Source organism: Giraffa tippelskirchi, chromosome 1 (genome assembly GCF_054371585.1).
Source record: "Giraffa tippelskirchi isolate mGirTip1 chromosome 1, T2T-mGirTip1v1.2.pri, whole genome shotgun sequence".
Lineage (NCBI taxonomy): Eukaryota > Metazoa > Chordata > Mammalia > Artiodactyla > Giraffidae > Giraffa > Giraffa tippelskirchi.
Genome location: NC_137275.1, coordinates 210,757,656 through 210,785,478, shown reverse-complemented (window position 1 = coordinate 210,785,478; position 27,823 = coordinate 210,757,656). Strand labels below are relative to the sequence as shown.

Sequence of the window (27,823 nt, the reverse complement as noted above, 5' to 3'; positions counted from 1 at the left end):
AATTAGCAGGGGCCACCCATGATGACACATCTGGAGAGAAAGAGTCGGATGGTATAAATAAAAAGTTCAGTCAAGATGATGCCACATGGTCAATGAGTTTGTATCTGAAAAGGATTTAAAGTTAGAGGATTAAGAAAACCTAGGAACCTCCCTCCACAGCAATTTCTGCTGTGGTCAAAGGCAATGAATGCTCTGTGTGGTGGGGATTACATTCACCCCCAAATTTCTCTCCGAGCAGCATCCTCAGTGGGAAACACAGGGTACAGATTCATCATTACGGTGACCATTTTCTTCGTGCAAATGGGGCATAGTGAAAGCAGCTGGGGATGAGGATTCCACGCTCAGGTTTCTCCCCAGCGCTCTCAGTGTGGTGTCCCTCTAAGTTCAGCCATCAATAAGATGAGCAGACGTCACAATCGGTAAATGCACAGAGTGAAATCGCTGCTGCCATCTGCCCTCTCTGGGGTGGAGCAACACCTCAAGTATTTTCCTAGGCGGGGCAGTGAAGTCACTCATCTGACATGGTTGAGAGCTCCTCTCCTGCCCGGGTCAAATCCTCACTCAAGGTCTTCTTACTCTGACGTTCTTAAAGGAAGGACTCTACATCCCAGAGACAGTCATAACCCAGGAGAGAAACAGGAGTCATGCTCAAGAGGAATAACCATATTTTTCCAAAGACATATTTAGACTGATGGACAAAAGGATCACACTAGCTTTGCACACTGCTGGGCATTCAGTGCTGGGCTGCTGACTGAGGTCACAACTCAGAGAGGAGGCAGGTTGAGTCCTCAGCAACAAAAGCCTTTGTACAACCAGCTGATGGCTATTTTCTCCCTCTGAAATTCCCTTCCTAAATACTCATCCCTTATGGCCTAATATTACCCATCCTTCAGGGCTCAGCTCAAGTGCCACCTCCTGCAGGAAGCCTTCCTAGCTTTATGTAGCCAAGTGATTTTACTCTCTACTCTCAGGTCCGGTGACCTGTGCTACTCCTGCAACCTGTGCAGCATCATCACTAAACCTAGTAGTATTTAAGAGCTCAGACCTGGAGCTAGACTGCCTGGGCTCATAATCTTACCTAGCTACTGCAGTTTCATTATTTGTAAAATAGGATAATAATAGAATCTACTTCACTGGCCTATTTTGAGGATGAAGTGAAATAACTTTCTCAAAGTGCCCTTCACCTGCTAAAAGCTATATAGGTGCTTACCAATACAATTACTATTGCTAGTGGTATGCTGCTGCTGCTAAGTCGCTTCAGTTGCGTCCGACTCTGTGTGACCCCATAGACGGCAGCCCACCAGGCTCCCCCGTCCCTGGGGTTCTCCAGGCAAGAACACTGGAGTGGGTTGCCATTTCCTTCTCCAATGCAGGAAAGTGAAAAGTGAACGTGAAGTCACTCAGTCGCGTCCGACCCTTAGTGATCCCATGGACTGCAGCCCACCAGGCTCCTCCATCCATGGGATTTTCCAGGCAAGAGTACTCGAGTGGGGTGCCATATAAATCTATACAATTCAACCATCTCGAACAGGATCCTGGCCTCTAACCACCTTTAGGCTGCGATCTGTGCTTGATTTGTTTTGTCCCCTACAAAGCACGGCACAGTGCTTAAGACACGATGACATGCAAAAGTAATGAATATAACATTAGTTTTTTTTTAGATGTTTGTATTTTAAGGGTAGAGTTCTTGGGCAGCAGGGAAGAGAAGCAGGCAAGACCAGGGTTGAAGAAATGGGTCATTCTCTAGACTGGCCTCCGTCAAAGCCACCAGTGGTTCAAGGAACAGAATGAAATGGATTGGCCAAATGCAGACACATGTCACCGACAAGGGGGCTTCATTCATTAGAAAGAGAGAGGCGGTGAGAGACTCACTCCTTCAGAAGAAGAGAAGCAAGAACTACCGCATGATCCAGCAAGCCCAGTCCTGGGTATATACCTGGAGAAAACTGTAACTCAAAAAGACACAGGCACCCCAATGTTCATTGGAGCACTATTTAAAATAGCCAAAACATGGAAGCAATCTAAATATCCATCAACAGAGGAATGGATAAAGAAGATGTAGTACATATATACCAGAGAAGGCAATGGCAACCCACTCCAGTCCTCTTGCCTGGAAAATCCCATGGATGGAGGAGCCTGGTAGGCTGCAGTCCAGGGGGTCGTGAAGAGTTGGACACGGCTACATGACTTCACTTTCACTTTTCACTTTCATGCATTGGAGAAGGAAATGGCAACCCACTCCAGAGTTCTTGCCTAGAGAATCCCAGGGATGCGGGAGCCTGGTGGGCTGCCGTCTATGGGGTTGCACACGACTAAAGTGACTTAGCAGAAGTAGCAGTACATAGATACAATGGAATATTACTCAGCCATAAAAAAACAACAAACAACAAACAATGCCATCTGCAGCAACATGGATGGACCTAGAGATTCTCAAACTGAGTGGAGTAAGTCAGACAGGGAAAGACAAACATCATATGACACTGCTTATATGTGGAATCTAAAAAAAGGGGAGTACAAATGAACTTATTTACAAAAGAGAAGTAGAGTCACAGATGCAGAAAACAAACTTTGAGTTACCAGGGGATGGCTGAGAGGGATAAACTGGGAGACTGGGACTGACATATACAAGCTACTATATATAAAGTAGGTAATAAGAACCTGCTGTATAGAACAGGAAACTCTACTCAATATTCTGAGATGACCTACATGGGAAAAGAATCCTAAAAAAAAGAAAAAGAGTATATATATATATATATATATATATGACTGATTCATTCTGCTGTACACCTGAAACTAACTCTGTAAATCAACTGTTCTACAATAAAAAAATTTTTAAAAAGGAGAGACTCAATGTAAGATAGAACTAAGCTGTACTAGACCCATTTATTTCAAGGATCTAAGCGTTTCTGTAAAATGGGAATAAGCATACCTAACATTCAGGACTGGTAGAAGGTTTAGCAATAAACAGCCAGTCTAATGTTGGACCCACAGCAGATGCTCAGCAATTGGCATTTATTCCTGCTCTTGTTACTGTTATATTTGGCAGGTTAGAGAATAGCCTGTGAGCATAAGATTCAATTCCAAGTCCTAGGGATGGTGGGCCTGGCACAACCTGGGATGATGCTGGACTGGCAAGGTTGGACCCAGTAACTGTCGCTGTCAAGGATGGAGAAGACAGTCAGGGGCTTCACTCAGCCCTTCCATCTTAACATTTTTGCATACAAACTGACCACACAAATATTCTATGCCCCAAGAATAGTTCTACCTTCATTATTGGAATCACCCATCCAGAAAACATAATCCTGTGGTGCTTTTTCTGAAGGTAAGTTAAGTTGGGGACTGGGGCAAGGACAGGACAGAAGAAGCTAAGCCAGTTAAAGAGTAGAGATATTTGGGAGAATGAGAGACCATTGAATTGAAGTGGTGTAATTCCACAATGGCTTGCTGAAAAATGAGAAAATTATTCAATATACTTTGCCAAACAGCTGCTTTGATTGATTTCTTTTAAAGCAGGAGCCAACCAAGTTGTCCAGCTGTCAGAATTATGTAGCCAAAGTCACAGGCTATGTTGCTCTAAGAAATAAAGGATGTTTTGCACAGGCTTGTTTAATAGGCCAAAGAATGGCATTAGGAATTCTAAAGGGAAAGATGGAGGAAATACAAGTAAGCAGGTTTTCCAAAGCTATTTCTACCTATGTATTACTGGAGGAACCCTGAGTTCTTTTAAGATTTATATAAAGACACAGTCACAAACAAGGAGGGACTCCAAAGAGAATACAACAATTCCAACTATTTTGCCAGAAATCCAACTGCACCAAGTTGGGGCTATTTAGAGGTTCTCAGAGCCAGTGATTTAAATATATTATTATTTTACTATACGTGTTTGTCATTGAAGGGCTTCTGGGCCTTTTCCCCTCCACCTTTTCTTCTAAAAAGACGGGGAGCCAAGATAGAAATTAGCTGAACAAAGGGACAGTTCATTTTGTGAACTGCTTGTCAACTGGAGACAAAACATGCCTCCTGTTTGCTGTTTTTTTCTTTTTCTTTCTTTTCTTCTTCTAAGTTATTTGTAAGCTTCACCTGTACATTAAAATACATTCCTCATTCTGAATTGGTTGCTAAGAACTGAAACTGAGAAGGGAGGCCTGGGAGGGAAGACAAGCCTTTAGGGGCAGGATGGTCCACAGAAAGCAACTGACCAAATTAGAGCTTTCTCCTTATTCATCCGCCAGGCCCCGAGGCCTTCCCAATGCCCTAGCTTCACAGGATTGCATATCCTAGGGACAGTTTAAAAGTATATAAATTTTACTTTTATCAAAGCAATTCATGTTCACATTTTAAAAATCAAATACAACTAAGAGGTCTATAATGAAAAATTGCACTCCCCTGGCCCACCCCACAGTCTGGCCCCAGGCAACAACTTAAAACACTTGAATCACTTCTTCCGGCATCTATCTCCACATCTCTCATAATAGACTCCTAGTGCTCTTTTTCTTGATTTCTCTTTTGAAGTTATCTTTTATTAATTTCCTGGCATTTTAGTTGATGGTGTAGCTCCCTTATTATCACTCCACCTCTTTCTTCCCAATGTTTCAGTTGTCTATTTGCGAATAACAAATCACCCCAAAATTAGCGTCATAAGGAAATAATGATTTCTTAGTTTTTGTGATGCTCTGTGTCAACTGGGTGGTTCTTCTGGCTTCACTTATGTAACTGCATTCAGCTGGTGGACTGGCGGGAGCAGGGCTTTCACTTAGAGTGCCTTATTTCTCCTCCACATGCTTCACTTGGGCTTCCTCAGAACATGGCGGTCTCAAGGCAGCATTCTAAGAGGAAGCATTCTGAAAGCCTGAACATGGAAGCTGCAAGACCTCTTAAACTCCAGCCTCACAAGGCTTCAGCAGTCTCTTCTACTACCGTGTGTGGGCCCACGTAAGGGACACGCATGCTCAGTCACTCAGTCGTGCCTGACTCTTCGCAACCCCATGGACTGTAGCCTGCCAGGCTCCTCTTGTCCATGAGATTGTTCCAGGGAAGAAAACTGGAGTGGGTTGCCATTTCCTCCTTCAGGGGATCTTCCTGGCCCAGGGGTCGAACCTGTGTCCCTTCCACTGGCAGGCAGATTCTTTACCACTGTGCCACCCGGAAAGCCCCATGTAAGGGACAAGTGAAGTCGCTCAGTCGTGTCTGCCTCTTTGCGACCCCATGGACTGCAGCCTACCAGGCTCCCATCCATAGGATTTTTCAGGCAAGAATACTGGAGTGGGTTGCCATGTCCTTCTCCAGGGGAGCTTCCAGACTCAGGGGTCAAACCCAGGTCTCCTGTATCGCAGGCAGACACTTTACCGTCTGAGCTACCAGGGCAAGCCTAAACTCTGGGGTAGGAGAAATCAACTCCACACTTTGATGTGAAGAGTGACAAAATCTCATTGCAGAAGGCAGGAAGGATGGGAGATATTTGGAAATAAATTACCACAGCTATAACTAACTGTTTAATCAACAGCAATATTTAAGTTATTGGTCAAATATTGTATAAGACAGGGACAAATTCTACAAGTAGAGTTCCATTTTGCACAACCTATTTATTCTTCCTAGAGTTAGTGATTACTTTCTTTTTATATTTGCTTTTGACTTGAGTGCATCCTCAGTTTTATTTCCATTAGATCAATTAAATGTTCACTTTTCAAATGTAACAGACTGCCAGGAGAGCCTCTTTCCCAGAAGTTTCTATCTTCCATCCACCTCTTGCAGTCTGAACTGGCTTCTCTCTGCATCTGCTGCATAGCTGTCATCTCATGACTTCACTCAATGCTTTCATCATGTGTTGGGTTTCTCTTTCCTGAATGCTTTCTTTTAAAAAAAAAAATCCTATATTTTGCACATCTCCAATAGCTTGTTAATACAGGTGGAGGAGGAATAAACATTTTAAGTCCTCCTTTTCTAAGCATCCTTTATCTCCAAAATAAAAAAAAATCTCTGGGGACATCAGGCATGCAAAATTGAAATTATGACTTTACAACATCAAGTTTTCATAACGCCAAAGAAGAGTGGGGGCAGTTTTGTGAGGTCAATATAACTGCACAGGGGGTGCTATTAAGTGCAGAGTTTAAAAGGATACATGTAAAGTGTGGAGACAATGAAGGTAACCAACTGGTCATAAAAGAGTCATTATATTTACATGATTCTTACAATAAGTGTGAAGGATAACCCAGAAGGCTTACTTAGTTTTATAAGATTCAAAAAGAAAGTATTGGAACTAATGAGCAAAATTTTCATGTGAAAATATATAATAGTATGATTATAAGAAAATATGTAATGGTATATAATTTTTAATGAAAACTAAGCTTCACTACCTATTTTTTGCAGTTATCTTTTAAAACTTTTTATTTTGTATTGAGGTATAGCTGATTAGCAATTCTGTGATGGTTTCAGGTGAACAGTGAAGAGACTCAGCCATAAATATACATGTTTCCATTCTCCCCCATACTCCCCTTCCCATCCAGGCTGCCACATAACGTTGAGTCGAGTTTCATGTGCTATACACTGAACTTCATGGGTCCTCGTTGGTTATTCATTCTTAAATATAGCAGTGCCCATCCCAAACTCCCTAACTATTCCTTCCCCCATCCTTCCCCTTCAGTTCAGTTCAGTCACTCAGTCATGTCCAACTCTTTGTGACCCCATGAACCGCAGCATGCCAGGCCTCCCTGTCTATCACCAACTCCCGGAGTTCACCCAAACCCATGTCCATTCAGTCGGTGATGCCATCTAGCCTTCTCATCCTCTGTCGTCCCCTTCTCCTCCTGTCCTCAATCTTTCCCAGCATCAGGGTCTTTTCAAATGAGTTAGCTCTTCACATCAGGTGGCCAAAGTATTGGAGTTTCAGCTTCAACATTAGTCCTTCCAATGAATATTAAGGATTGATTTCCTTTAGGATGTACTGGTTGGATCTCCTTGCTATCCAAGGGACTCTCAAGAGTCCTCTCCAACACCACAGTTCAAAAGCATCAATTCTTCTTTTGCATCCTTCCCCTAAGCAACCAGAAGTTCATTCTCTAAGTCTGTGAGTCTTTTGCTGTTTTGTAAGTTCATTTGTATCATTTCTTTTTAGATTCCACATATAATGGATGTCATATGATAGTTCTCCTCTGACTTACTTCACTCAGTATGACAATCACTAGGTCCATCCATGTTGCTACAAATGGCATAATTTCATACTTTTTAATGGATGAGTAACATTCCATTGTATATATGAACCACATCTTCTTTATCCATTCCTCTATTGATGGACATTTAGGCTGCTTCCATGTCTGGCTATTGTCAACAGTGCTGCCGTGAACATTGGGGTGCATGCATTTTTTTGAATTATGGTTTTCTCTGGATATATACCCAGGAGTGGGATTGCTGTATCATATGGCAGCTCTATTTTTTAGTTTCTTAAGGAACCTCCATACTGTTCTCCATAGTGGCTGTACCAATTTACATTCCCACAAACAATATAGGAGGGTTCCCTTTTCTCCACACCCTCTCCAGCATTTGTTGTTTGTAGAGTTTTTGATGATGGCCATTCTGACTGGAATGAGGTGATACATCATTGCAGTTTTGATTTGCATTTCTCTACTAATTAGTGATGTTGAGCAACTTTTCACGTGTTTTTTAAATCAATTGTATGTCTTCTATGGAGAAATGTCTATTAGCCATAAAAGGATGAAATAATGCCATTTGCAGCAACATGGATGGACCATGAAATTGTCATACTGAGTGAAGTTAAGTCAAAGACAAATCATAGATATTGCTTATACGTGGGAATACAAAGAAAGGCTACAAATGAATCTATCTACAAAATAGAAATAGAGCTACAGATCTAGAAAATAAACTTATGGTTACTGGGGGGTAAGGGCAAGGTTCCGGGGGAGGGATAAATTGCAAAAATTGGGACTGACTTAAACACACTACTATATATAAAACTGATAACTAATAAGGGTCTACTGCATAGCACAGGGAACTCTACCCTGTGCTCTGTAAAGGCCTATACGGGAAAAGAATCTAAAAAAGAGTATATATATGTACAACAGATTTACTTTGCTGTACCCTTGAAACTAATACAGTATTATAAACCAACTATATCCCAATCAAAATTTTTTAAAAAGAGAATATTTTCACCTCTGAAAGGGGCATCAGATGCATGGGTTTGTGAATACCATCACTATCCACTGATAACTTGTTCTCTCCCTTCAGATATAGTGGAGGGTTATGAGTCCACACTCCTTGAGGTTTCGCTTGGCCATTTAATTTGATTTGATCAAGATATGTCACTAGAAGTAGTATGTATCATTTTGAGTTTGAAACAGTTAATTGTCTTTGCATGACTTTCCAGTATGATATTCTAGTCACTGCAATCAAGTAAATCCACTCTGATACATAAAAGCAACATTAAAATAAAATTGATGTTGTCTGTCACTGCAGCATAACCCAGCCTAATCCAAACAAAACAAGAAAACTGAAACCAAACAATAGAAGTGATCATAAGAAAACACTAGGGAGTTTTTTAATGTGTTTCCTGGCTTTGAAAAGTCATAAAAGGCAACATGTATACTAATTAAAAACACCATCTTGGAGTTTGAGACCTGGGTTTGAATCCTGATTACTGCTTACCATATGAGTAACTTTGGGCAAAATTTAGCTCTTTTTGTTCTTGGATTTCTGGTATGTAGATTTCAGATACTCAGGCCTACTTCACTTGTACAAAAAAGTTCTTCACGACCCAGACAACCACGATGGTGTGATCACTCACCTAGAGCCAGACATCCTGGAATGTGAAGTCAAGTGGGCCTTAGGAAGCATCACTATGAAAGCTAGTGGAGGTGATGGAGTTCCAGTTGAGCTATTTTAAATCCTAAAAGATGACGCTGTGAAAGTGCTGCACTCAATATGTCAGCAAATCTGGAAACCTCAGCAGTGGCCACAGGACTGGAAGAGGTCAGTTTTCATTCCAATCCCAAAGAAAAGCAATGCCAAAGAATGCTCAAACTACAGCACAATTGCACTCATCTCACACGCTAGTAAAGTAATGCTTAAAATTCTCTGAGCCAAGCTTCAGCAATACGTGAACCATGAACTTCCAGATGTTCAAGCTGGTTTTAGAAAAGGCAGAGGAACCAGAGATCAAATTGCCAACAACCGCTGGATCATCAAAAAAGCAAGAGAGTACCAGAAAAACGTCTATTTCTGCTTTATTGACTATGCCAAAGCCTTTGACTGTGTGGATCACAATAAACTGTGGAAAATTCTGAAAGAGATGGGAATACCAGACCACCTGACCTGCCTCTTGAGAAAGCTGTATGCAGGTCAGGAAGCAACAGTTAGAACTGGACATGGAACAACAGACTGGTTCCAAATAGGAAAAGGAGTACTTCAAGGCTGTATATCGTCACCCTGCTTATTTAACTTATATGCAGAGAACATCATGAGAAACGCTGGGCTGGAGGAAGCACAAGCTGGAATCAAGATTGCCAGGAGAAATATCAATAACCTCAGATATGCAGATGACACCACCCTTATGGCAGAAAGTGGAGAAGAACTAAAGAGCCTCTTGATGAAAGTGAGAGAGGAGAGTGAAAAAGTTGGCTTAAAATTCAACATTCAGAAAACTAAGATCATGGCATCCAGTCCCATAATTTCATGGCAGACAGATGAGGAAACAATGCAAACAGTGTCAGACTTTATTTTTCTGGGCTCCAAAATCACTGCAGATGGTGATTGCAGCAATGAAATTAAAAGATGCTTACTCCTTGGAAAGAAAGTTATGACCAATCTAGATAGCATATTAAAAAGCAGAGATATTACTTTGCCAACAAAGGTCTGTCTAGTCAAGGCTATGGTTTTTTCCAGTGATCATGTATGGATGTGAGAGTGGGACTATAAAGAAAGCTGAGCACCGAAGAATTGATGCTTTTGAACTGTGGTGTTGGAGAAGACTCTTGAGAGTCCCTTGGACTTCAAGGAGATCCAATCAACCCATCCTGAAGGAGATTAATCCTGCGTGTTCATTGGAAGGACTGATGTTGAAGCTGAAACTTCAATACTTTGGCCACCTCATGTGAAGAGTTGACTCATTGGAAAAGACCCTGATGCTGGGAAAGATTGAGGGCAGGAGGAGAAGGGGACGACAGAGGATGAGATGGCTGGATGGCATCACCGACTCGATGGACATGGGTTTGGGTGAACTTAGGGAGTTAGTGATGGACAGGGAGGCCTGGCGTGCTGCAGTTCATGGGGTCGCAAAGAGTCGGACATGACTGAGTGACTGAACTGAACTGAATTGAAATTAGGTAATGTAGGTCAGGTGTCTAGGCAGTGTTTTAATGCAACCTTTTGAATAAATGGTTATTGCTGTTGTTGTTATTAAGAGAACTTTCCAAATGTAGCCTCAAAATTCTGTCAGAAATCTTGTAAGAATTAAGATAGAAAATACTCTCTTGATTTACCTTCAAAAGGAATGTGCTGCAAAAATACATATTGCACTTAATGTCTATCCCAGATAATTTTATAGGTTAAATGATAAAATTGAGTATTTGTGAACTCTAAGAGAAGAAAAAGATGAGAAAAATAATATGTCCAGGAAACATGAGGATACATTTGAAGCTTTTCTTTTTGCAAAATAAGATTATCAGAATGGCAGATTTGGGGGGAAACTATATATAGTGTACCTGACTACACCAAAACATTTCACAATGTCTCCCTTTAACACCTATAGATAAAACATAGAGAAATGAAGATATTTTAACAACAAAGTCCAATGGATTTCTAACTGAAAGGGCCGATACTACTGTATGTCAATGGAGACATGGCACAACACTCTGTCTTTGCCCCATATTACTCATTCATTCATTCAAAAGTCATTTATTTAACACCTACTACCTAATAGGTATTGTGCTAGGTACCTTGGATGTAGCAAGGAACAAGCATACTGTTGCTAATTTTCTTTAAATTGAAGACTTAGATAAAGGCATAGAATGTTGAATCAAATCCTCTTTAACACAAAATTGGGCCAGAGAGTAAATGCATTGAAAAGAATAATCCAAATGCAAAATGATGCTAACAGATTATAGCAGTAGATCAATTCTAGCATTTCGTTGTGTCACTCTCAAGAATTTATTTGATCTCACTAAGCTTCAGCTTTCTTGTGGATAAAATGGAGACAATGATATCAGCTGGTTGACTTGTTTTGAGCTTTTAAGATAATGTATGTAAAGAATATAGCACAACGCCTGGAATATACTAGATGCTTAAAATGTAATCACTTTTATTGCCATGGGAATTATCTTTCCACAGAGTCATTTGTTCATGCATGCAAAGATTCTCAAAATTCACCAGAAGGCCAAGAGAAGTAAGGCGAATGGTTCAAGGTCAAATAATGAGAAACTGACAGGATCAGAACTTAGAGTCATTTTCCTCCTACTTCTGATTAAAAATTTAATACTCTGGCAGTGACCAATATTTGATATTCAAATGCCTGTCATAAAGAATCCAGTTACTGAAACAATTTCAAGGTAGAATAATTGGAGAGTGCCAGGAGAGCCTTTGGAGCTCAAAGGGAAATTTTGTTAGCCACATAGGAATTTCTGTTTCTGTTATTTTAAACGAGTTGCTTATTGGAAACCAATATTGCATTGTAAAAAAACTGGTGATATTCCATTCATGGGGAAATCATCCTACCATTTCAAGAAAGTCCTTTCTGTAACTGCACACAAGTTAGATGAAGGAGAAAAGTTGGTACATGAGAAGCCTTTCTCTTGGCCATCAAAAGGGTGAATAAGCTGGATGATGTGAAACAAAGGAAAACTAAGCATCTTACACGATCCTTATGGCAACCCAATGATGAACGTAGTTCATGTCCTCATTTCTGTAGTGAGAAAATTATGTCAGAGGGGTCATGTGGCTTTTCAACTCACCCAACTAGTAAATATTAATACTTGCTGCTATTGCTGTTTAGTCACTCAGTCGTGTCTGACTCTTTGCAACCCCATGGACTGTAGCCCACCAGGCTCTTCTGTCAGTGGGATTTCCCAGAAAAGAATACTGGAGTGGGTTGCCATCTCCTTCTCCAGGGGATCTTCCCGACCCAGGGATGGAACCTGAGTCTGTTGCGTCTCCTGCATTGGTGGGCAGATTCTTTACCACTGAGCCACCTAGGAAGCCCAGTAAATACTTGAGAGAGACTCACCTCCAGGTCTTTGGGATTCCATCTGTCATGCTCTTTCTCCTCTTCCATATTGCCTCTGGTAAGTTTTTCTGCCTGTGATGAGCTACTGAGTCCTTCCTTAGCATTACCTCAAAACTCTCTGCTCATGAGCTATGTCATACTTGGATAATTCACACTCCCCAGACAACAGCCCCTTCTGTGAGGCCTTTTCTTTGTTATGTCAATAGAAAAGCAGTTCAGAGCTTAAGCAATAGATTTTTAAGCTATTAAATACTTACTATCTTAACAATACTATTTTGTGTTTGCTGCTACTGCTGCTGCTAAGTCGCTTCAGTCGTGTCTGACTCTGTGCGACCCCATAGACGGCAGCCTACCAGGCTCCGCCGTCCCTGGGATTCTCCAGGCAAGAATACTGGAGTGGGTTGCCATTTCCTTCTCCAGTGCACGAAAGGGAAAAGTGAAAGTGAAGTCGCTCAGTCGTGTCCGACTCTTAGCGACCCCATGGACTATAGCCTACCAGGCTCCTCCGTCCATGGGATTTTCCAGGCAAGAGTACTGGAGTGGGGTGCCATTGCCTTCTCCATTTTGTTTTTACATGCATTCATATTTTTAAGTAATTGTAATCATACTCTCTACATAATTTTGTATCATTTGTTCACTCATTAAACGCATATTTACTGAGTATTTGTTATGTGCCAGGCGTCATTCCAGCAGTGAGAACTACATACAGCAGAGAACAACAAAGTCCTTGATCTCTTTGAGATTACGTGTGCTAGAGGAGACAGATAACAAACAATATAAATAAGATATATATTGGACTTTAGATGATAAGTGCTAAAGAAGAAATTTAAAAAGAAAAACAGGCAAAAGGGGTGGAAGTTTAGGTGGAGGTAAAAGGAGCAGATGAAATTTTAGATAGATTCCAAGAAACACTTTGCTGAAAAGGTAACAACTGAAAAAAGACCTAAAGGAAGTGAGAGAGTGAGTCCAATCTGTGGCCTGGAGGCAACAGGATGACTCTATGGCACCATTTGCCCCTTGGCTTGATTTCCGTGGTTATGTTATAATATGTGGCAAAAGGGAGTTTGCAGATATTGACCCTAAGACCAAAAGATTATGCATAGGGGCCTAGCCAAATCACCTCAGCCCCATAAAGGCTTTGTCTTCTTCAGCTGAAAGCAAAAGAAAGTGAAGGACAACGTAAGGGAGGTTCTCTAATACCGTGATGGAGGGAGCCACGTGGAACGACCTGAGAGAAGCCTCTAGAGATGAGAGTGAACCTTCTAGTCTACAGCCAGCAAGAAGATGAAAACCTCAGTCCTAAAAATTTGAAAAATTGAATTATGTCAATGACCTGAAAGAACCTGGAAGCAGGTTCTTCCCAAGAGTCCCCAGGTAAGAGTCTCGCTAGTTATACAACACAGGAATACAGCCAAAATTAAATATAAGTGGAATAAAACCTTTAAAAATCAGGAACCGCTATGGTGTACCCTTGTAAGCTATATAATACCATACATCAACAATATCTCAATTAATCTGTTCATCTGAATTTCAGTGTGTGTGGAGCTGACTGAGCCAAATGTAAAGAAGTGAGGACACAGAGGTACAGGCATTGTGTCATGCTTGTACTCCTGATGATAAGGAGATTTTCATTAGCTACACAATATTCTCATGTGCACCACAATTTATTCAGACTTTCCCTGCTGACAATTTCTGCCGCTTCAATATTTTTTAGTATTAGGCAGTGCGGCAACAAGTACCTTCATTCATATAGCATTTTCTCCTTAATTGGCTAATCTGTCTTTTCAAAGATTGCTGCTTAACAACAATACATGGGTCTCAATTTCCCTGGGCTCTCGCAAGCATTCAGTATCATCATTCTTTTAATTTTCTGTATTTTAATCAGTAAAAGGATAGCAACACTTAAAGTCTTTTCTGTGAATACTCACAAGAATGAAAATTTCTCTCCATTTGTTTCCTCATAGCATTTCCATTCATTGATTTTTGAAAGAGGTAGTGTTGCTTACTGAGTTACTGACAGGTAAGGCAACCAATAGAAAGAGGTTTCAGACCTGACTGGGTTGTGATTTGTTCTTCTTCAATCCCCTTTTATCTTCAGTTCTTCACCTAGAAAAGGAAGATGAAGTCTGGCATCCTATCAAAACAATATTTATAAAACATTTACAGAAGTGTCTCCTTGCATTTCTTCCTATTAACCTACATATGTATTTTCCTTTTAAAAGAGTGTTGTACAGTACAAATAATTCCATTGGATTAAGTAATCCTCATGCTCTGTAACTTTGAGTAAGTTACTTCACCTCTTTGTAGCTTAGTTTCTGAATCTGTATAATGATGGAGTAATTTTCTAGCCAATTCCTGCATGCTATGAGTGCCTATGATCTTACATAAAAACAACCTACACAACTTAGGGCCCTGGTAAATTCTATCCTCTCTGCAGGTACAATGGGTCTATATTTGACCCCTAAGTTAGTTATTTCTGATCAATTCCCGCAGATACCCCTTTTACAGTTCCCTATTCTATTCTTTTTCCTCTATCATCTTTTCAAATATTGCTTCTTAACTTTTAAGGTGAAAAATTAAACCTAGGTGTTGTCTTCTCTACAATAAATATCACTGATCAAAGAATTATGGAGGCTGAAGATGCACATTTATAATACTGAAAACATAACTCCAATAAATAGCCCTCTGAGAAATTTAACAAAGGTTCAAAGAGTGAAAACACAAAGGGAAAATTACATTCCCAAGTTGGTTCTTAAAAATTTAGTGATGACTGGATCAATAACCACGGATAAAATTGAACAGGTGTCAAAGGGATATCATTAAAGAAGAAATCTGGCTACAAACCTTCAAAGGCAAAGAAATTACTCTGCTTTTAAAAATATTTCTTAAATAAATATATGTTTCAAAGAAGAGCTCTGGGAAGCTTTTCCATTGACCTGGAGGTTAGCATAATTTTAACATCGAACCTCAAAAAAGATCACAGTAAAAGAAAACTATAGATCAATCTTTTTATTCCTATAGATATGAGAATCTTAAATACAACATTATTAGATTCTGTCAATCAGGATAAAAACAGAACACTCTGAAATTACCCAGTGAGGTTTATTCCAGGAATTCAAGGATGGTGTAACATATTTATTACATTAACAATTAAATGAACTTTAATGAAATTCAACATTGTTTATGATTATGAAGCTTTTATAAACAGACTACAGAACAAAAGTTCCTTAACATGATAGAGTTTTTAAAAATCAGACTCTAGCAGTAAACATCAGCAGAAAAATAATATTGGAAAGAAAAATGTAATCATTATTTGGAAATGATATAATTATCTACCTAAGGGCAAGGACCATGTCTCCTTGCTTAACACTATGGCCTGAAGGTCTAATACTTTCTGGAACATAGTAGGAGTTGAAATATTTATTGAATGACAAAAAACATGGAAATATTAACTAAGATTGTTCAACAGAATTTAAAAAGTAAGCAAATATGAAAACCTATGGTATTCATGTATAGAAATAATAGCTGGAATAAAATTACAACTTATGGAAGAAATGTACAGAACCTCTATAAAGAAAACTTTGAAAGAAGACTTGAATATCACTGAGACATTCATCTCTACAGATAAGAAGATGCAAATAAGTAAAAATGTGAATTCTCTCAAACTAGAATTTCACAGACTATCATAATTGCAAGGAATTTTTTTCAAAGTTGAAAACTGATCAAAATTTCATCTCAAAAATTATAGTTGAGAGCCACAAAAAGAATACACAATAGAGAACGAGAAGTGAGGACATTTGCCATTGGAGATATCAAAATGCACTATAAATGAGTATCTTTAAACTGTAGTACAGATCCAGCAATGGGTGTGGCTATTAAAGACATAAAAAGAAAATCTAGAAATGGACCCAAGATTTATGAGAATGTAAAATATGATATAGCTGCAATATGAGAATGGTGAGAACAAGTAATAGAAAAGAACTTGCAAGTATATCATGAAATTTCAGTTCCTTAAGAGAAAGGATTCTGAAAATGTCCAGAAAGAAAGACAAAAACACAAGAGATCAAGAATCAGAACAGCATTGGACTTGTTAACACCATGGATGGCTGCAGACCAAGTTGGATGCATGAAACAGGGCACTCAAAGCCGGTGCACTGGGACAACCCAGAGGGATGGGATGGGGAGGGAGGCGGGAGGGGGGTTCGGGCCAGGGGGACGCATGTGCACCCGTGGCTGATCCATGTCAATGTATGGCGAAACCCACCACAATATTGCAAAGCAATTAGCCTCCAATTATAATAAACAAATTAATTTTTTTAAAAATGCCTTTAAAGTTCAAAGGTAAAAATTGTTTCCAACCTAGTGTTACTCACACAAGCAAATTACAAAATCAAGTGTGAGGGTAGAAAACCATACTTTTAGACATACAAGTTTTCAAAAATAAAATGATTCCATGTACTCTTTTTCAGTATTATACTGGAGTTAGGTCTTATAACAAAATTGTGGACAAGGGTGAAATGATGACCAGGAAAAAAGAGCAGCTGAAATACAGGAGAGCTGCAACAGGAATTTCAATAATGGGGAGAGGAGGTCCTAGAATGATATTTGTACAATAAGCCCACATATCAACTAACTGAGATTGGAACACAAGGATGGACACATATTTTTTTTAAAGGGAATTATAGATCACCTATAATATTTACCTTGTTAAGAGTTGTATCACTCATGCAGAAATTTTGGTGACAGAGACTTGCATACACAGAAAATTAAGTTCAAATCCCCAAAAGAGGTAATTATTAACTCCAGGCAAAACAAAATGCTGAAACAGAAGGAAAACCTAAACTATGTAGTATACTTACTGAGCTGTAAATAATATTTATGTAATAATGATGTAAATAGTGAATATAATTTTAGCCTCAAATTGTGATATATCTGCATTGAAAGGATGATCAAAGAAAACTGACTATGTTTGTATAGACAGGAAGACAGGATGGGATGAGGGGAAAATGGAAGGAGAACTATATCTTCCTCTTACCTAGTAGAAAATCAGGAATTAATATCTGAAACACAGAAGCATATCATTTAGAAACATGAAGAAACCATTTCAAGAGCTGAGTATGGTTACCTTTGGGTAGCAGGACTGTCAGGGTAAGAAAGATGGGACAGACAGATGCTATTCTACACTATTCTAAACCTCTGTCCTAGTGGAACTTTTACACTATGCATATGTATTATTTCTCCAAAAAGTAAAACAGTCAATATATATGAAGAAGAAATATAGATGGTCAACAGGCACATGAAAAAATGTTCACCACTGCTAATTACTACAGAAATACAAATTGAAACTACAATGAGGTACCAACTCACACTGGTCGATGACCATCATTAAAGTGTTTACAAATAACAAATGCTAGAAAGGATGTGGAGAAAAGGGAACCCTCATACACTGTTGATCGGAATGTAAGTTGGTGCAGCCACCGTGAAAACAGTATGGCGGTTCCTCAGAAAACTAAAAATAGAGTTACTGTATGCTCCAGCAATCCCACCTCTGGACATATATCAGAAACTATAATTCAAAAAGATACATGTACCCCAATGTTCATAGCAGCACTATTCATAATCATCAAGGCATGGAAACAACCAAACGACCCTCAACAGATGAATGGATAAAGAAGATGTGGTACATATATACAATGCAACACTACTCAGCCATAAAAAGAATGAAATAATGCCATCTGCAAGCAACCTGGATGCAAACAGAGATTATCATACGAAGTGAAGTAAGTCAGAAAGAGAAACACAAATACAATATGATATCACTTATATGTGGAATCTGAAAATATGACACAAATGAACCTATATATGAAACAGAAATAGATGCATGGACGTAGAGAACAGATTTGTTATTGCCAAGGGCGAGAGGTTAGGAAAGAGATAGAGTAGGAGATTGGAGTTAGCGGATGTAAGCCTTAATATACAGAATGGATATACAAGTCCCTACTGTATAGCATAGAGAACTATATTAATTACCTTATAATAATTCATAATGAAAAAGAATATTTAGAAAAGAATGTATATATATATATATATATGTATAACTGAATCACTTTGCTGTACAGCAGAAATTAACACAACACTAAATTAAATATACTTCCAATACAAATGTTGATTAAAAAAAAGAGTCAAAATATATGAACTGGAAAAATCAAAATAAATTTGAAAGGTTAATAATAAGTGTCAAAAAAGATGCAAAATTTCAATAAAAAATCAAATATTCAAACTTAAATAAGAAATTTTTCACATATTAAACTGGCAACAATTTACAAAATTTATAATATCAAGAGTTTTAAAGAGGCAGAAAAGTGAGGAGTTTCATAAAATGCTGGTAGGAGTATATAAATTAGCCCACTTTTTCTGAAGAGAAAAAAATAGCAATTCACATCAAAATTTAAAACGTGACTGATCCAGCAAATCTGCTTCTATGGAAATCATGAGAAAACTTTTCAAAAATATATATAGAAGGACATTTATTAAAGCATTGTTTATAATAGCAAAATACCAGCACCAAACTAATTATTTATTTAAAAAAAAAATCATGCACAATTAAAATGACATGTAGATTCACATTATTAATCATGGAAAGATGTTGGTAAATACCAAATTATATGAACATGTGGGTAAGTAATACCTTAATATTTAAACTTATATATTATAATTCAGTTTGGTTTCTGGGATGCACCTTCCTGCTCCATTATATTTTTTACAAGTTTTTTCCGAACTATCCTATTTATTTGAAAGCATAAGTTAGAATTAATTTTATCATGGTCCCAAGCTGTAATGAAAACTAAGATTGCAGCCGTGAAATTAAAAGACGCTTACTCCTTGGAAGGAAAGTTATGACCAACTTAGACAGCGTATTAAAAAGCAGAGACATTATTTTGCCAACAAAGGTCCATCTAGTCAAGGCTATGGTTTTTCCAGTGGTCGTGTATGGATGTGAGTTGGACTATAAAGAAAGCTGAGCACCGAAGAATTGATGCTTTTGAATTGTAGTGTTGGAGAAGTCTCTTGAGAGTCCCTTGGACTGCAAGGAGATCCAACCAGTCCATCCTAAAGGAGATCAGTCCTGGGTGTTCATTGGAAGGATTGATGTTGAAGCTGAAACTCCAATACTTTGGCCACCTCGTACGAAGAACTGACTCATTTGAAAAGACCCTGATGCTGGGGAAGATTGAGGGCAGGAGGAGAAGGGGACGACAGAGGATGAGATGGTTGGATGGCATCACCGACTCGATGGACATGGGTTTGGGTGGACTCTGGGAGTTGGTGATGGACAGGGAGGCCTGGTGTGCTGCGGTTCTTGGGGTTGCAAAGAGTCAGACATGACTGAGCGACTGAACTGAACTGAACTGAAGCTGTAATGAATGATCCCATCCATCCCCAAAGAAGCTGTCCATTTATCCAGGAATCCATCCATCCATGCTAATATAGACAGATTCTATCAACCTGATTCACTTACTGAAAGTGGATAAAGAGTATGGGATGATGTCTGAGTAGAGATAGAGTAAAGATATTTGCTTTCTGTTTTCTAACTTCTGCATTGTCTTAAATTTTCTTTTTACAATGACAAAATATATCATGTTTGGACCCCACTCAAAAATTTACACTTTACAAAATAAAACAAAACATAAAGAGTGTTTTAAAAATGTTTTTTGCAAGACCAGTGACTCAGAGCATCTTGATTCCACTGACCATTTTGAAAGGAACACAGGGAGAGACTGAAGATAGCAGAAGAGAGGCAGGTAGCTAAGGCATTGGGACTTCCCTAGTGGTCCAGTGGTTAAGGCTCTGCACTTCTCTTCCCTGGTTGGGGAACTAACATCCTGCATCCCATATGCGATGCCACTTTTCATGGCCAAAAAAACAAAACAAAACAGATAACTAAGAAATTGAAGTCCCCATGAATGTAAGCAGGGAAGGAGTCGAAGCCCAGACAGAATGGTAGGTCCTGAACAGGAATAGACGAGGGTGAGAGAAAAGGATGAGGGTAAGTGAATTAAGAATGTGGGATTGGCAGAGGTGCAGAAGAGAAAGTTAAAGCAAAGTGCTGACAGGTCAGCCAAAGAGCAACGTTGAACATTTTTGTTGTTATACCTAGGGCTTCCCTGGTGGCTCAGACAAGAATGAATCTGCCTGCGATGTAGGAGACTCAGGTTTGATCTCTGGGTCAGGAAGATCTCCTGAAGAGGGGAATGGCTACCCACTCCAGTATTCTTGACTGGACAATTCCATGGACAGAGGAGCATGGCAGGCTACAGTGCAACTACATTTGTTATAGCTATAGTAGATATACAGGTTTTAAAAAAATATTTCTTTAATATAAAAGACATTCATTCCCTGTGAAGAAAATTTGGGAAATATAGGAAACTGTAAGAAAGAAAATTAAAATTATCTGTATGTCCCCTTGGTAGTCGCCTATTTTCTCTCAATATTACATCCTGAGAATTTCCCTATGTCTTTAATATTTACTTAAAACAGAATTTAATATCTGTAAGTTATTCCATCATCAGTTCAGTCACTCAGTCATGTCTGACTCTTTGTGATCCTATGGACTGCAGCACTCCAGGCCTCCCTGTCCATCACCAACTCCTGGAGCTTGCTCAAACTCATGTCCATGGAGTTGGTGATGCCATCCAACCATCTCATCCTCTGTTGTCCCCTTCTCCTTCTGCCTTCAATCTTTCCCAGTATCAGGGTCTTTTCCAAGGAGTCAGTTCTTTGTGTTAGGAGGCCAAAGTATTGGAGTTTCAGCCTCAGCGTCAGTCCTTCCTATGAATATTCTTGACCGATTCCCATTAGGATTGACTGGTTGGGCCTCCTTGCTGTCCAAGGGACTCTCAAGAGTCTTCTCCAACACCACAGTTCAAAAGCATCAATTCTTTGGTGCTCAGCTTCCTTTATAGTCCAACTCTCATAGCCATACATGACTATTGGAAAAACCATCGCTTTGACTAGACGGACCTTTGTCGCAAAGTAATGTCTCTGCTTTTTAATGCGTTGTCTAGGTTGGCCATAGCATTTCTTCCAAGAAGCGTCTTTTAATTTCATGGCTGCCGTCACCATCTGCAGTGATTGTGGAGCCCCCCCAAAATAAAGTCTGTCACTGTTTCCATTGTTTCCCCATCTATTTGCCATGAAGTGATGGGACCGGATGCCATGATCTTCATTTTTTGAATGTTGAGTTTTAAGCCAACATTTTCACTCTCCTCCATCATATTTCATATACATTTATATTCTCTTTTCTCATTCCATGATAAATATTTTAGAGACATCCACATATAAAATTATTTACACGGATGATAATTCTTTGGAATACATTTTTATAAGTGGAATTACTGGGTCAAAGGGTATAAACTATTTTAGGCATATGTATCTATGCTGATCGATTTTCAAGAAACTTATCTTCATTTATACTTCAATCAGCACAGATGAGGGTCCATATGATACTTTTGCCAGCATAGAATATTTTAAAAACCTTTGCTAAGTTGATGAGTTAAAGTTAATTAACTGTTCATTTGGCCTTTTTTTTTCATTGCCTGTGGAGCTGAACTTGTTTTTATATCTTTATTGTCATCCCCATTTTATCTACTTTTTCTTTACATACTGAGCACTTTCGGTTTATCTCATGGACACTCTGACATCATATTATAGAGACTTTGGGCTCTTTTATATTGTTCCAGAGAGTATTGACTTCCTTAAGTAGGCAAATAAATTGGCCTCAAAATGCAAAATCTGTCTGTTGTATAGTAACTGAAATCTCAGTTATTAGCTTTAACTAAATATTTTACAACTATTTTAAATTTACAGCTATTCTGCTTGTAATCTGTGTATGCACAGTTCAAGGGTCAACCAGACATCTGATGGAATTGTACACAGAATATAGGACTTCCGTCTCTGGTTCTCTCCTTTCCAATACTCACCTACCTCTCACTTTGCAGCACCCATGATTGCCCTGATCTCTGCACTGGTCCTCTAGCACACACCAATTCCAAATTTTACATCTGTGTTTTAGCCAACCTGAATGGTACACATTAGGGTCTGCCTTCTGGCTATAAACCATACAAACATATACATACACACATATGTGTGTATACACACGGGAGAAAAACATATACATACACACATACATACATACAGGAAAAAAATCACCAAGTGCTACTCCCTTTTTCTAAACACGGACTTGCCTTAAAAATGTGTCTGTGTTTGACCACTCTTAAGCCTTTAGTTAATTTTTATATTTTGACGTTTATAGTTGTTATCTGCAGAAGAATTAGTTTTACATGAGCTTATTTGGCCACTACTGGGAAGATAACCCCTGGGATTATAGACAATTTTCAATTCCACAAAGCTTTTTCCTTTTTTTTCCCCCAGAAGATGTAATTCCCAAGCACAACTCAAGGAAATTAAGTTTCCCAGATTTTCAATCTTTCTCTTGGAACATATTTGGGGAGTGTTTCCTACAAAAGTTTTTCCCAGTAACTAGAGCTGCCTAGTTAGCTTCAGGCATACACAGAAAACTACATCTGAACTCATATTGAACAAGGTAACAATGCTACTGGGGGACCACAGTGCCCAGAAACCAATTAGGGCAGAGGTTAGCAAGGGATTTTCTTCAACTGGCTAACGGTGACCATAAACAGAGACTCTGATGCTGGTCCCACACTTTCTTCTTGAATTTGAACAAGGATCAATGACTAGGAGGACTAATCTAATATGAGCCCTGGATGGCTTTTGCATTTGCATTACCTCATGCTTAGCAACAATCGCTCATCTATGACTCCCTGGCACAAGAAAATATGATACTTCGCAGCTACAAGGTATTTGTTAAAAATCCCTATGTTCCTTTTCATCTTAAAAGGACACGAGAACTTACCTATTTTAACCCAGCAGTTTACTCATCAGAAACCCACAGTCCAAAATAGGAAAGACCCACCCAAGACAACATAGGAAGAGCTAGCGCTGCAATTAGAGTGCAGTTGAGCTGAAGCTCATTCTTGCAACTCTCAGCTACACAGTGTTTCAGAGACACTGCTATGTGGTGAGTCCCTAATCTTTCTTAAGGTTAGACTTTAATATTCTGAGTAGAAGAAAATAGTCTGCTCAGTGATGTGATCACGATCTCTTGGAATTCAGCAGTAAGACAGTGTGATCAGTGCATTTAATGGCTGGCTGTTCTCCAAAATCAGGTTGGCAAGTAAGGGCATGTAGTCTGTCTTGTAATTCTGCTCTCACTTTTCCACCTCCTTCCTTCCCATTACCATTGCTGTGGCCCCGTGTTCTCTCTCCATGTGTGTGTTCCATAGAATTCAGTTGCAAAAGGACTATTCAAGATATCAAATAGCAAAGAAGTACTGGCCTGGCCAAAGTTAGGTCAAGCCTGAATGATAAACTTCTTTCTCTGTGCACTGTTTGGATTTTTATGTGTAATCATTTTAATGATTCACTTGCTATCTAACAATAGATAACATGTTCTTACTCATCAGCCTTCCTCACTTATGCTACAGGACATGGAACCAAGACACTTGCTTTGAAGAAAAAGCTTCTACATGTTCAGAAATCCCTCCTTAAGACCTAGCTACCAACTCAGGCAAACCTGGTGGACTATCAAAGACCTCAGTATGGAAAAGTCAGAGTAAATGTAGTTCACATTATAAGAGTTTGGCGGGTGGGAGGTGGGAGGGAAGCCTGCCTATCTTCAGTAGTCTGTAAGATCTCTCTTGTCTCCAAGCGGGAGAGACTCCTCAGGTGTTACCCACTTTATCATAGCATTCCTCATCTCTCCTTTTATCTTATGCCCTTCTCCTCTTTCCAGGATCATAAATCAACAGAGACGGGTCTTCATTCTTCTTCCAAAGAGACAAGGGGAAGTCTAGACTTCTCCTATCCCATGACAAAGTGAACAATCTGATAAATTTAACTACCTGCTTCTCAGGTAAAAAATGGAACTATTTCAAAGCCCAAGTGGGCAATCTGTAGCCAGAAGCCTCTGCAGCACGAGTCCAAAGTCTTTTCTGAATTCCTGTCTATTGCAACACCAGGAAGGGAGCACACGTGGGAAAACAGCAGACTGGTGCAAGAGACGTCCGATTCCAGAGAAGGGTCACAGTCAAATCCAAGAGTGTGTGACAGCTGAAATTGTCCATGATTTACAAATTGCTGACGGCAGTGACCCTGCCATAAGGAGCAAAGGCCAAAGGGAAGGATTTCTGCCCACTGCTGGCATTAGGTTTCTGTCTAGAGGAGGAGAAGATAGCAGAAAACTGAAGAACATTTGGAACTAATTAGTAGGAATAAGGAAACTTGAAGCTAAGAGGTGGGGGTGGGATCAGGGTTGCATTATTCCTTAAAACAAGAAGTGGCTGATCAGCTTCACTAAGGGCTCTGCTTCTCCTTATCTTTCTTATCCTCCACATAACTTAAACATAGCTGATTAAAGCACAGCCTCATCTTTCAGCTTCCTGCAATATTAAGGATCTTATCTGCAGAATAATACAACTTTAAAAAAGGAGAGGAATCAGCAGATATTACGGTTTTCCACAAGGATGGTCTGGACCCGGGAATGTGGGAGATGTCATGGAAAGAACAGAACTTTAGAGTCAGATGGACATGAGCTCAAATATTTGCTCCACTGCTCACAAGTTACGTGACGCTGAGAGAGGGAAGTACCTCCACTGAGCTTCTGTTTTCCCATTGATAAGAGTCAGTCAATACCACTTCCTTCACATGGCTGATGTGAGGATAATATGAGATCAAGTATGAATTCCCCTACCCCACGAGCACAGAACTGAGCTCATTAAGTAGAATACTCTTTTCTTTATGCCTCATAAAAATTACAAATACAATACAAATCATTTTTATCAATCTGACATTTCAGAAATCAAGTTATACAACAGAGCCACAGTACTTAAAACAGTGTGGTGCTGTTTTAAGAACAGGTACATAGATCAATGGTATAGACTGGGAATTCCCCCCAATTGTCTTATTCATGGGCAGAAATAAATTCAAGTTGAGTTAAAGATCCACATTTGGGAAGGCAAGACTAATTCTGTACCAAGATAATCAAGGTCAATAACAAGACCCTGGAGCTGGGAAGAGTTTCTTAAAATAAGTTATGTAGCAAAAATAGAAAGAAAAAAATAATAGAAATTTGAACACCAACTAAAGACAAAGACAGGAGAGAATTTGAGAGAAAATAGTCACAGCTGCCGGAGAAGGCAATGGCATCCTACTCCAGTACTTTTGCCTGGAAAATCCCATGGACGGAGGAGCCTGGTAGGCTACAGTCCATGGGGTCGCTAAGAGTCGGACACGACAGAGCGACTTCACTTTCACTTTTCACTTTCATGCACTGGAGAAGGAAATGGCAACCCACTCCAGTGTTCTTGCCTGGAGAATCCCAGGGACGGTGGAGCCTGGTGGGCTGCCGTCTACGGGGTCGTACAGAGTCGGACACGACTGAAGCGACTTAGCAGCAGCAGCAGCAGCAGTCACAGCTGCAAAATACTGAGATATATGATAGACAAAGGATAAGATTCTGAAGCTTTCAAATAATTCTTAAATATCTGTGAAAAAGTCAAAAAGTCAATGAAAATATGACTTAAAGGATATGAGCAGGAGACAATAAAATCAGAATTGCCCTATGAAAAATGGCTCTGCTTCATCATGAATGAGAAAATGTAAATTAAAATAACAATGAATTACCATTCTGCTACCAGTTTGGCAAAGATTTAAAAGTTTGAGAGTATCAAGTGTAGACAAGCAAGGGATGGGGGTCGGTGGGGAGGCAGAGAGTCAAACATAGCTGCTCAGGACCTTGAAATTGGTACAATAAATCTGAAGGGCAAAGTGGTGGTATATATTAAATTACTCAACCTTGGCCCCCAGAAATTTCTTTCTACATATCAGTCTTGGACAAAGATATACACATACATACAAAATATCTGATGCAATATGGCATACAATATGAAAAAATTAGAAATATTTAACCACAAAGGAAAGGAGGATAAAATTCCATAAACACAAATAATTCCTAAAAATGCTCAAAGAATAAAGTAGATTCCACTTATCAACATGGATCACTCACAAAAATACCCAGAACCCAATATTTCATAAAAGATGATGCTGTGAAAGTACTGCACTCAATATGTCAGCAAATTTGGAAAACTCAGCAGTGGCCACAGGACTGGAAAAGGTCAGTTTTCATTCCAATCTCAAAGAAAGGCAATGCCAAAGAATGCTCAAACTACCACACAATTGCTCTCATCTCACACGCTAGAAAAGTAATGTTCCAATTCTCCAAGTAATTCTCAAAATTCTTCAGCAATATGTGAACCATGAAATTCCAGATGTTCAAGCTGGTTTTAGAAAAGGCAGAGGAACCAGAGATCAAATTGCCAATATCTGCTGGATCATCAAAAAAGCAAGAGAGTTTCAGGAAAACATCTATTTCTGCTTTATTGACTATGCCAAAGCCTTTGACTGTGTGGATCACAATAAACTGTGGAAAATTCTGAAGGAGATGGGAATACCAGACCACCTGACCTGCCTCTTGAGAAAGCTGTATGCAGGTCAGGAAGCAACAGTTAGAACTGGACATGGAACAACAGACTGGTTCCAAATAGGAAAAGGAGTACGTCAAGGCTGTATATTGTCACCCTGCTTATTTAACTTATATGCAGAGTACATCATGAGAAACGCTGGGCTGGAGGAAGCACAATCTGGAATCAAGATTGCCGGGAGAAATATCAATCAATAACCTCAGATATGCAGATGACACCACCCTTATGGCAGAAAGTGAAGAAGAACTAAAGAGCCTCTTGATGAAAGTGAGAGAGGAGAGTGAAAAAGTTGGCGTAAAGCTCAACATTCAGAAAACTAAGATCATGGCATGCAATCCCATCACTTTATGGCAAATAGATAGAGAATCAGTGCCTGACTTTATTTATTTGGGCTCCAAAATCACTGCAGATGGTGATTGCAGCCATGAAATTAAAAGACACTTACTCCTTGGAATGCAAGTTATGACCAGTCTAGATAGCATATTAAAAAGCAGAGACATTACTTTGTCAACAAAGGTTCTTCTAGTCAAGGCTATGGTTTTTCCAGTAGTCATGTATGGATGTGAGAGTTGGACTGTGAAGAAAGCTGAGCGCTGAAGAATTGATGCTTTTGAACTGTGGTGTTGGAGAACTCTTGAGAGTCCCTTGGACTGCAAGGAAATCCAGCCAGTCCATCCTAAAGGAGATCAGTCCTGGGTGTTCATTGGAAGGACTGATGTTGAAGTTGAAGCTCCAATGCTTTGGCCACCTGATGCAAAGAGCTGACTCACTGGAAAAGACCCTGATGCTGGGAAAGATTGAGGGCAGGAGGAGAAGGGGTCGACAGAGGATGAGATGGTTGGATGGCATCACTGACTCGATGGACATGGGTTTCGGTAGACTCCAGCAGTTCGTGATGGACAGGGAGGCCTGGCATGCTGCAATTCATGGGGTCGCAAAGAGTCAGACAAGACTGAGCCACTGAACTGAACTGAATAT

The 27,823-nt window shown here is 39.5% G+C and overlaps 1 long non-coding RNA gene across 1 annotated transcript in view; it reads right to left on the bottom strand.

The window, feature by feature from the left end:
- LOC145520018 (uncharacterized) overlaps window positions 1–27,823 on the bottom strand; it is a 211,537-nt gene that overhangs the window by 123,310 nt on the left and 60,404 nt on the right. Inside the window, exon 2 of the long non-coding RNA XR_014064128.1 lies at window positions 14,155–14,332. This is a non-coding gene — a long non-coding RNA (uncharacterized LOC145520018). The remainder of the gene's footprint in view (window positions 1–14,154; window positions 14,333–27,823) is intronic.